Source organism: Silene latifolia, chromosome X, assembly GCF_048544455.1.
Source record: "Silene latifolia isolate original U9 population chromosome X, ASM4854445v1, whole genome shotgun sequence".
NCBI lineage: Eukaryota > Viridiplantae > Streptophyta > Magnoliopsida > Caryophyllales > Caryophyllaceae > Silene > Silene latifolia.
Genome location: NC_133537.1, coordinates 24,327,322 through 24,337,844, shown reverse-complemented (window position 1 = coordinate 24,337,844; position 10,523 = coordinate 24,327,322).

Below are 10,523 nucleotides of genomic sequence, written 5' to 3'. Positions count from 1 at the left end.
AGTGAGTTCATGAGCTATGAGGGCACCAATGAGTTCTTGATAGGATAGGTTTGTAAGATCTCTCGATTCCTCCATTGCAATGACCTTGGGGTGCCACTTTTTAGTTAGGCTCCTAAGAACCTTTCTTGCAATATCCTCGGTATCGAATTTTCTTCCTAGGTTTTTTAATTCATTTATGATACTTTAAAAACGCGCGGACATGCTATCCAAGGACTCATTTGGCTCCATACAGAATAGCTCATATTTCTGAATCAACAGATCTATACGGTGCTTCCTAACAATAGAAGTACCTTCATAAGCTAGTTCTGGGCCATCCCATATTTCCTTGGCCGTTGTGTAAGAAGAGAAACGATCGAATTCTGCAGTAGTCATGCCATTCTGCAATAGACTTATTGCTTTAGAACTCTTTTCGACCTTCTTGTAGTCAGACTCGATATAATCCTCTTCCTTTTTCTCGTAGGTAGTGCCTTCAGCGGATGCAACCAAAATTTTATGCGGTCCATTTTGGATAATTCTCCAGCACTCCCAATCATGACCCTTCACATAGTGAGTCATCATGTTCTTCCATAAACCATAATTCTTCCCATCAAAGATGGGACACTTGAGTTATTTGGAATCCATTTATCACGTGATAGGCAGCGGAATATAAAACGATAAGATAAATAAAGATAGACAGATCAGCCTCTTTGCGGTTAGGCAATCAAGAGCACGAGGCTCTGATACCAATTGAAGAGTCTATCGATCCGAAAAACTCAGGGGGGGAGGGGGGTGAATTGAGGATTAAAAACTTAGCCCACTTTTTAAACGATTTGTTTAAGCGTAAGGATTGATTACTTATTTAAAGTTTATTGATCAAACTTTAACCAAGTAATTGACCGAATTGAAAGAACACGAATAAACGAAAGAGAAGGAGAGTCACACGGATTTTTGAAGTGGTTCAGTTTCACAAATCGAAACCTACGTCCACTATTCTCGATTAATAAATTTAGTACCTTTCTACGGATTACAAATTTACTAACCCAACTCGTACAACTAACTAGAGGCGGCAAACAATGACATGACACGAAAATACGACACGAACCCGACACGAAACTAACGGGTTGGGTTGAGCCTTAATGACCCATTTATTTAAGTGGGTCGACACGAACACGACACGAAATTTAATTGGATCGGGTTTGGGTTGAGCTCTCTAAACACGAACTCGACACGAATGACCTATTTACTAAATTAATCCTATTTTTTCTTGATTTTTCATCACATAAATATACTTACACTTTCTAAATATAGAGAAAACACGAAAACACGACACGAACCCGACACGAAATTAAAGGGTTAGGGTTGAGGCTTGATGACCCATTTATGTAAGTGGGTCGACACGAACACGACACGAAATTTAATTGGGTCGGGTTTGGGTTGAAGGGTTTGTGACCCGTTTACATGTGACACGAATACGAACCTGACACGACCCGATCTGTTTGCCAGGTCTACAACTAACCCTAGTTGTAACTCAAGTGAGTATCGTTAAATACTCGAGTGACTAACTTACGTTAATAAGAAAGCACTAATGATTCCACTAATTTGTTCACGTTAATGAACGAGTAAGAATTCAATTAAGCACTATTATCTTATAACGATAACAATAAGAATGAATGCACACATTAATAAAATACACGACCTTTTCGAAAAAATAACAAAACGGTTTTCTTGCTTTAAAACACGGTTTTTGCTTTTTGAAATAAATCAAAGTTATGCTCAAAGGTCTCTGTTTCAAATGTAGCAAAGAGTAAAGTATTTATAGTACAAGAGGAGCAAGGGTGAGAGGAGTTTCGGTTTCTTTGAAACCCTAATATGGCCGAAACAATATGATATGAAAATATAATCATATCTTATTATTTTTATCCATAAAATCTTAGGAAAAGATATAAGTTGTTAATAGATTATCTTATCATATATTCACCTGATATTCTTTCCTCAAAGCCCTAGATATACCGAATGAAAATAAGGAAAAATCATAACAACTTTCCTTATTTTATTTAAGCAATCTCTTAGAAAAGATATAGGATAATTATAAGATAATCCAATCAAATATATACTTAATATATTTTCCTTAAATCCCTAGATATGATAAGAATTTTATCAACAAAATATCTTGTCATATATACTAACCATATTATGCTAATTATATAAGATATGTTAAGATAATTTATAGAATAAAATCTTAACAATATTTATCTTATAATAGTATGCTTACACGAGAACAACAGATCCCATATGCCTTTTTATCTCGTGAAACCCTAGCATATTATTAGGTTAGATTTAGTGTTTTCGAGTATTTAATATTAGAAACCCTAATTAGTAACATGACTCAACTCATAAGTTGATTCAATACAATTACTAATTATAAGCTTATCATAAAATCATCCTCAATAAGAATAGAACCTCACTTGTATAATAAATACTTTTTGCTAAAATCATTTAAAAGAAACAAGAACCTTTTTCAAAAACAATTTGAAAACATTTTAGTCGTGTATAATATAAATTGCACATCTCAATATTATAGTAGAAGAGCTATAACATTGAGTTCTTATAGAAGCAATATTATAGCTGTGAAGCTATAACTTTACCAATCTAAGAATTGCATTCTTAAGTTACCATTACGAAATAACAACCTACACTATTCTAATCTTCTTACGAGATCTTTGAATGTAGGCTTCTTCATTATTCAGGCTTGATTGATCATTAATGAGCTTCATCTTCTCATGTGCTCTTGAACAATACTTTACTAGCTTGTAGTATCTTGATCCTTGATTGAGGGCTTGATCATGATATGTTCTTGTATACTTCCATCACAATTCTTTAATGCTTGCGATTAGTAAGTCCAATCTAAAAGACTAAACAAACAATTACGCGCAACGAGTATATAGAATATAAAGCACTCTTGACATTATCAAAACATAAACATATATATATCTATATGGCCCAACATTAGTAATAGAATTTTTCATATATATAACTATTATGTTCACCCTAATTTTCAATTTTATTCAAAAAACTAGCACCTAAATTATACATAGAAAAGTAAATTAATTGTTTTGTTTTTTTTTCTTATATTTTGTATTAATTTGTTATTATCTTTTGTGTTTGTATTAATATTGCAGGAGAATTAGTTTCCAACTTTATTCAAAAATTGGTAGGTAAGGTATAGCTAAAGAATTAAATTAATTATTTCGCTTTTTATTTTATTATGTTTTAAATTAATTAGAATCTTATTAGTTATTTTTTTGTGTTTATATTAATATTGCAGCCTTGCAGAAGAATGAATTTTCAACTTTATTCAAAAAATTGGTACGTAAAATATACATAGAGAACTAAATTAATTGCTTCACTTTTTATTTTTATTATGTTTTGAATTAATTAGAATTTTATTAGTTATTTTTTTTGCGTGTTTGTATTAATATTATAGAAGGATGACATACTCACATATCAATAACAATGCACGAGATTCGAAATAATGGCTATGGATCTTCATTACAAATTTTTTCTTGGTTTGGATGACTCATTCATTTTTGTCGGTTTTTCTTTTTTCTACAATGGTGTATTTGAAATATCGAATGGTAGCAAAAATCTTTAATAAGTTGTTGACATGTTATTACATTATCGTCATTCATTCTCTCCTACACTTTAGTCTCCTTTGTAACACTTATGTTCTATTTTTATTTTGTCAAACAGGTTACAAATCAAATTGCTTAGCCAAACTGTTAAAGTACGATGCACATATGTCAATTTGATCTTATCATAGTGTTATAATATGCATAATAACTATTATGCATGATTAGTAATTAGTTAAAAACCGATTCTTAATTTCCAATTCATTATTCCAATTCCAATGCTTTCAAGCTTTTAAATCATTTTTTTCCCATCAAATATACTACTCTGTAACTCACAATATTTTTTGGATAAATATTTTTTTTGAATGATTTTTTTATATTTTATTTTCTCATGAATTAGGAAAGACTAATATTTCGTATTAAGTATAATAGGATTGTTTTGATTATAATTTTTGATGAATGATCGAATATGAAGAAGCTATGTTTGTAGTCGTATATGCATAAATCTCTATTTATTGCGTGATTCCGAGAAATGTGTAATTAGTTTTGCTCATCTTATACTACTAATAATAGTTATTAGAGTTCACCTATAAAGTTTTGATCCTTACTTTACTCTCTTACTTTTTGTCCCAAATCTAATCTTATATATACTACGAAATATATTATTAGAATACAAAATGTGATATTTTAAATATATGTAGCCTTTCTTTGAAATTATTCGGAATAGTTGTTAAAGTTGTTCACATAAAAGTTCACGACCGTTTATTTTCAAGATAAATATAGGGCCAAGTACTTTAAAATGCACCAAAACGATAATAAAAACAATATCTCCATTCAAGCAATAAAGAGGCAAGTTGCAATGTTTGTTGGTGAAAACAGCCATTCATATTCTATAATCTTTAAGCCGATCAAAGCAATGGTCAAATAATAAAGAGACAATTGAAGAATCATTAATTAAAGAGGCAATTGAAGAATCATTAACAACTCAAACGAGAAAATTGAGAGTCATTGATTTTCTTTCTATAAAATCTCATCCAAATACCAATTCATATTGTCTTATTTGATATCAGGTTGTCCAAACCAATATTACCCGTCCTTACAAAAGTTAATTTTTTTTCGTTCTCTCTGTAATTTAGAGTATTTTATTGGAATTTTGTGTCTCCTTTTTCCTTTTCTTTTTGTTCATGTAGCTACTTGAAATAATGTGACATGACAAATTTATTGTGATATGGCAGTAATATATAGTGACATGAAAATAATTTATTGTGACATGGCACTTATCTAGTTCTTTAAAAAAAATGAATGATTACTAAAAGTTCTTACGGAAATATCATTATATATCTTGTAACATACAAATAAAGAAAATCAAAAGACATCAGCAATCCTAACTAGAGTAGTACATTGATTTCATACATTTTTGGTAGTTTTCTCTAATTTCTTACAAAATAAAGTTCGTGTCCCTTCATTTGCCAAACATTACTTATAAAAACGATCAACTTCCTCCTTTAATTAGCATTTTAATGCTTTTGATTATGTGTTAATGTTCATGGACATCAAAAGTCTCTCCTCTACTGAATTCCAAAAATAACAAATTTAAATGTGACCTGGCAAATTTTATTGTGACATGGAATTTTTAATTCATTATTACATGGCATTGATTTAATTCACTTCTCTATAAATAAATCTATACAAGCAATCTAATTAAATGGTACATAAAATGATAAATTTTATGTTAGTAATTTAGACCAAATTAATACTCATCTTATGATATTAAAATTACAAATTAATTTAAAGTGGTCTAAATCTACATGCATGCAAAAAAATGTATAAAAGATGGTATTAAACCATCTTAAGACAAAAGTTCCTTACATTGCTATAAGGCAAAATATGGGCACTATAAAGGTCTCCTACCTTTATAGTTCTTGAGCTATGCAACTATGGATGATCCTCCAAGAACACCAATTACCAATATAGGTAATCTCCTTTGGTGGCACCCAAGAATAACCCAAAATACTACTAAAATTAATAACTAGTTAATAATAGTAGTAACCTTGTAATTGTATATTTGATGTACTAATTAATATTATTACTTTGATAATATTATTAGTTAGTTTTTATATGTGTTTTAAGATGAAAATGATGAACAAAATAAGAAAAAAAGTTGGTCTCTTGGTGATGAAGGTAAACCGGCCAAAGCACACAAAAAGGACCAAATTTTCTTCAAATTTTTCCAAAACATAAGAAATGGTGTGATTAAGTGGGTATTTATAGGCAAAAATGGGGAACAAAACTAAGTGGAAATTGCCACTTAATGGACACTTATTGTCCTCTCAAAAAATCGGTCAAGTGGACATATTTGAGTCCATTTCGGTTTTCGACATTTGTCCCACAAATGCTTATAAGTCTTATATTTAATTATCTTACATAATTAAATATTAATTTAATTATTTAACACTTAAATAATATAAATTAACTACCAATAACTACTTAACCATTAAGTAATCATAAGACCATTTTATCAACATACAATGTGTCAATATTATCCCACTTAGCTAATTTTACAACCTCTTGTAAAAATTAAATAGCTAATTAATTCCATTTCAAAACAAAAACACATATCGTATAAAATTAATTAATTAACAATTAATTAATAAATTCTAATTATTTATTATTTAAATATCACATAATTAAATAATAAATCTCCTTGTCTCGAGTTCGTAACCCGTCCTCAAATAATACTTTTACGTGACTAATTAAAAGTCAAGTAATACAAGGAATTAATTATCTCGTATCTCATACAAACAATTAATTTATTCTATTTGGGCGTCATCCTATAGGTGTGACCTAAAGGGATCACCGATCACCGCCGTCACACGACAAAGAATGTCAAACTCTAGTCAGCCAATCATTACCGATTAACGATGACCAGCTGACAAATAAATAAAATAAATCCCCGATATTCCTTTTACGAGATTTAATATGTAAACGCACTCATTGTGGAGGACACTACTCCAACATTTTAATGTGACAAAAGAATGTAAATGTAAATAAACTTTTTAGTTTTCTCTCATCTTTATGGAGGTGCCAATTCAATTAATTAAACTGACAATTTAATTAATAATGTTATTGTAGGAGGTATGTATATGTTAATGCTATCCTAACATAGATGTGCTTTGAACGTCGCGTAATTATTTTGCATACCCAATAAGCAATATTTTTATGAGACTAGCATAATTATCCATATTGACGAGTTTTAGGATTTTGACGGGAGTATTTATTTAAATTCTTATATCTGTATCACTGTATGTATACCTACTATAGGTGAAGTAATAAGAAGGTTATATTTTTGTAGAGAAAGAAAGGATAATGAATGAAAAGTAATCACGCTTTATATTTCGAAGTTAGGAGGTTTTTAATTGCATATGAAGTAGAAAATAAATTTCAATGCAATTTGTTCATATATGGAAGGGTGACTTCTTTTAATGTTTTGTTTTATTGGTAGCAACTTGTACTCATATTTTTAAATCCTTTGAAAATAGGGCACAACAATGGAGCGCAACTTCATGTTCCAATACTTCTATGGCGTCAAGATTGTCCATAAGACCACAAGTACCCGAAAGTTCAACTTGACGGACTGTATCCTCGCTTCAAAACAACCAAACTATTCACACTTTGGTTTGCCTATCATCTCGAATAAAAAATTTGAAGTGTATTAAACTTTTGTTTTAAAATACCGCTCCCTCAGTCGTGTTCATTTATTTAACTTTTTTTAAATTATTTGTGAATGGTTTTTTAATTAAAATTAAACAAATGATTGAGAGAGAGAGACTACTCCATGTAAGTTATTCACAAATTAAACACTTAAACACAGTCAATTATTAACGATTCCGTGATTTTCACGGGCTCTAAAACTAGTTTATGTTTATATTAAATTTCATAATAATGGAAAAATAATGCTCAAGTCATGAACCTTGATTCATATTTATGCCTATATTAAATTTGACAATAACGAAAAAAAGATGCTCAAAAGTCATAAAACGCATCCTCAATTGTTTATATATTTTTGATATAAGGCAAAATTTGTAAGCCAATTTTTTTTTTATCCCTATTGTCAGTAGAACTAAATTTATCACTAATCCTTCATATCATTCTATTCACATCAAGCTAAGTATACTAAGGTTTTTAAATTATTAACTAATTTTTTTTTTTATTTTTCTATGTATAAGTTCCATTGGGTTATGAAGTGCTCATCACATCGTATATATTTGTTTTTTTCTCATCATTTAGGGGCTATCAAGATTTGTGGTGCTGAGCTATTCAAAGGTTAATATACTTAAATCTCTATGACTTAATTCTAATTCCCTCTTTCTTTCACTATTTAAGAGGAAGTTTAACTTAATAACGATAATATAAAACAAATTTCACTATTTTGTTGGTTAATTACCACTAATTACCGAGTTACTGTTTTTTATAGGGACGATTCATTATTGGAGAAAGAAGATTATATAGAGAAGCAAAAGACTAAGATTGCTTAAACAGTTATATATTGCAGACTAACTACAAGATTGACGACATCAGTGTGAATGACTAATAGTTTTTAGTTTTTTTTTTTCAAATGTATATTTTATTTTGGTATTTGTTGGGTTTTTTCATCGTTTTACCTTTGAAAAAATAGCACTCTTCACCTACTTTGTAACACCCCTAATTTCCGTAATATAATTTTTTTAATTTTATTTTCCCATATTTCATATTTTATTTTCCGGGAAAATATCCGTCTCTTGTCTTTTAGCCCGTTGGGTTCGAAAACGGTGAATACCCGCTTTTTCCTTGGGTCTCACGTGATTCTTGGTGTAGATAGGTAAGTTTTGGGTCTAAGCTTGAAATAAACCCATTAGCTTCTCTATAAATAAGAAGGGAAACCAAACCCTTGCTTTTCTTTTCTCATAATTCTCAAAACCCTAAACCTAATTTCTCTCCTCTCTTCCTCCCTTGTGCCGCGCGTCCCTCGCCTAAGGTTTCATGCCGTTCTTCCTTTCTTCTTCGTTCTTCATCATCTTTCGTGCTTAGATCGATCCTACTTCTTGGATTTATCTATCTTCTTCGTAAGTTTTTATGTTTTCGCGTAGTTTTTGTAGTTTTTATAGTTTATTTATATATAGTTAGTATATTTATTAGATTCGTTATCTTTGGCACGGATGATTTTATGAAGGCGTGGAAGTTGCTCCTGGAGAGGACGTTTATATCGTTGAAGACGATCTTTAGGATTATTTGCTTAATAAGGTAACTAGGCGTTTCTCTTTTAATTGTGTTTATGCCAATTGATGTAAATAATATGATTGAATGATTGTTTTGCATGATTGGGTACATGTTTGATTATTTGTTATCATGATTAAATATGTTTCGCATGTTTGTATATGTTTTTATGCAAATTATATATCATATGTTGCTTATGCATTAAATTATGAGTGTCATGAGCGCAATTAGGGTTTACGAATAAACCCTAGTGGCGGCATGATAGGCGGCCAAGAGTGCTCTCCAAAGTTATAGCTAAAGCTAGTATAACCTTGATGATAATTCGAGTGTTATAGCTGAAGTTAGTACAACTTTGGGTTGTTACTCAAGTTATGGCTGTTTGAGGCATAACCTTGGAAATATGATTCAAGGTAATAGCTGAAACTACTATAACATTGAAGTACGAGTTAAGGTTATAGGTAGAACTAACGTACCCTGAGATTTATGGCTCGAGGTTATGGTTGGAACTAGTATAACTTTGAGTTTCGTGTCAAGGTTATAGTGGAGGTAAGTATAACTTCAAGTCGTATATGTTGAAGTTATAGTCGAGGTTACTATAACCTCGCATCTAGAGTTCATGTTTTGGTTAGGGTTACTATAACATTGAGTGGTTAATGTTAAAAGTTATAGCTAGAGTACTATAACATTGAATGGTTGATACTTGTTTCACACGTTATGTGGTGTTCAATTTCATTATATAACGCTATGTTTGCGTATATCGTTTATTACTCTTGTTCATATAATCATAGGATGGTCAGTTATATTATTCTATGATTTGATAGTGATGTTATTCAGATGTATGTATGGTCATTTATACTGTGCATCGTTTATGGGCTAGTTGTATAGATGACGTGAGGTATCAGTAACATACCGATCGGAATGAGTAAACACTACCCCTTGTGGGATTTGCCGTAGGTCTATGTTCGGGATTGGCTAGAGGCAGTTGTTATACGCTCTGGTCCCCGTGTGTCGTTCGGTGTACAATTATTGCACCGAGAGTCTGGCCATGTCTTAGGCATATAGGCAGTTGATATACGCTATACATAGTACCGTGGATGCAGTTGTTATACGATCCACACCGATGGAGGCAGTTGTTATACGCTCCGTCCGTTCAGAGGCAGTTGTTATACGCTCTGACAGTTAGAGGCAGTTGTTATACGCTCTAGCGGTGTTCGTTCTATACACTATGCTTGGGGTAAGTGGAGGCAGTTGTTATACGCTCCGTGGTTGGTTATTTGGTTCTTTCGTTGTTGATTTGTATGGTTAAGCAATGTTGTTGCGATGTGTTTATATCTTCGTATATCGTTGATCTATGATAAGTTGGTGTCGAGTTTTCATGAGTATAGATGGTCTCACATGTTTACTGTTTATGCATTTCAATTGTTATTGATTGTTGGTTATATTCGATTGTTGTAAACATGACTGGGAGAGCATCTAGTTACTCCCGACTGATTGTCGACCCCCATTCTCAGGTTGATCAGATGTTGCTGACTAGTTGATGCTTGCTTGGGGAATGTGTGAAGCGAGCTTAATAATAAATTAGGAGTGTGCCTTACGTTTTAAGAACCCTTTGAATACTGTATTAGTTGTTTTGATTTTAGTAGCAAACCGGATTGGTCAGGT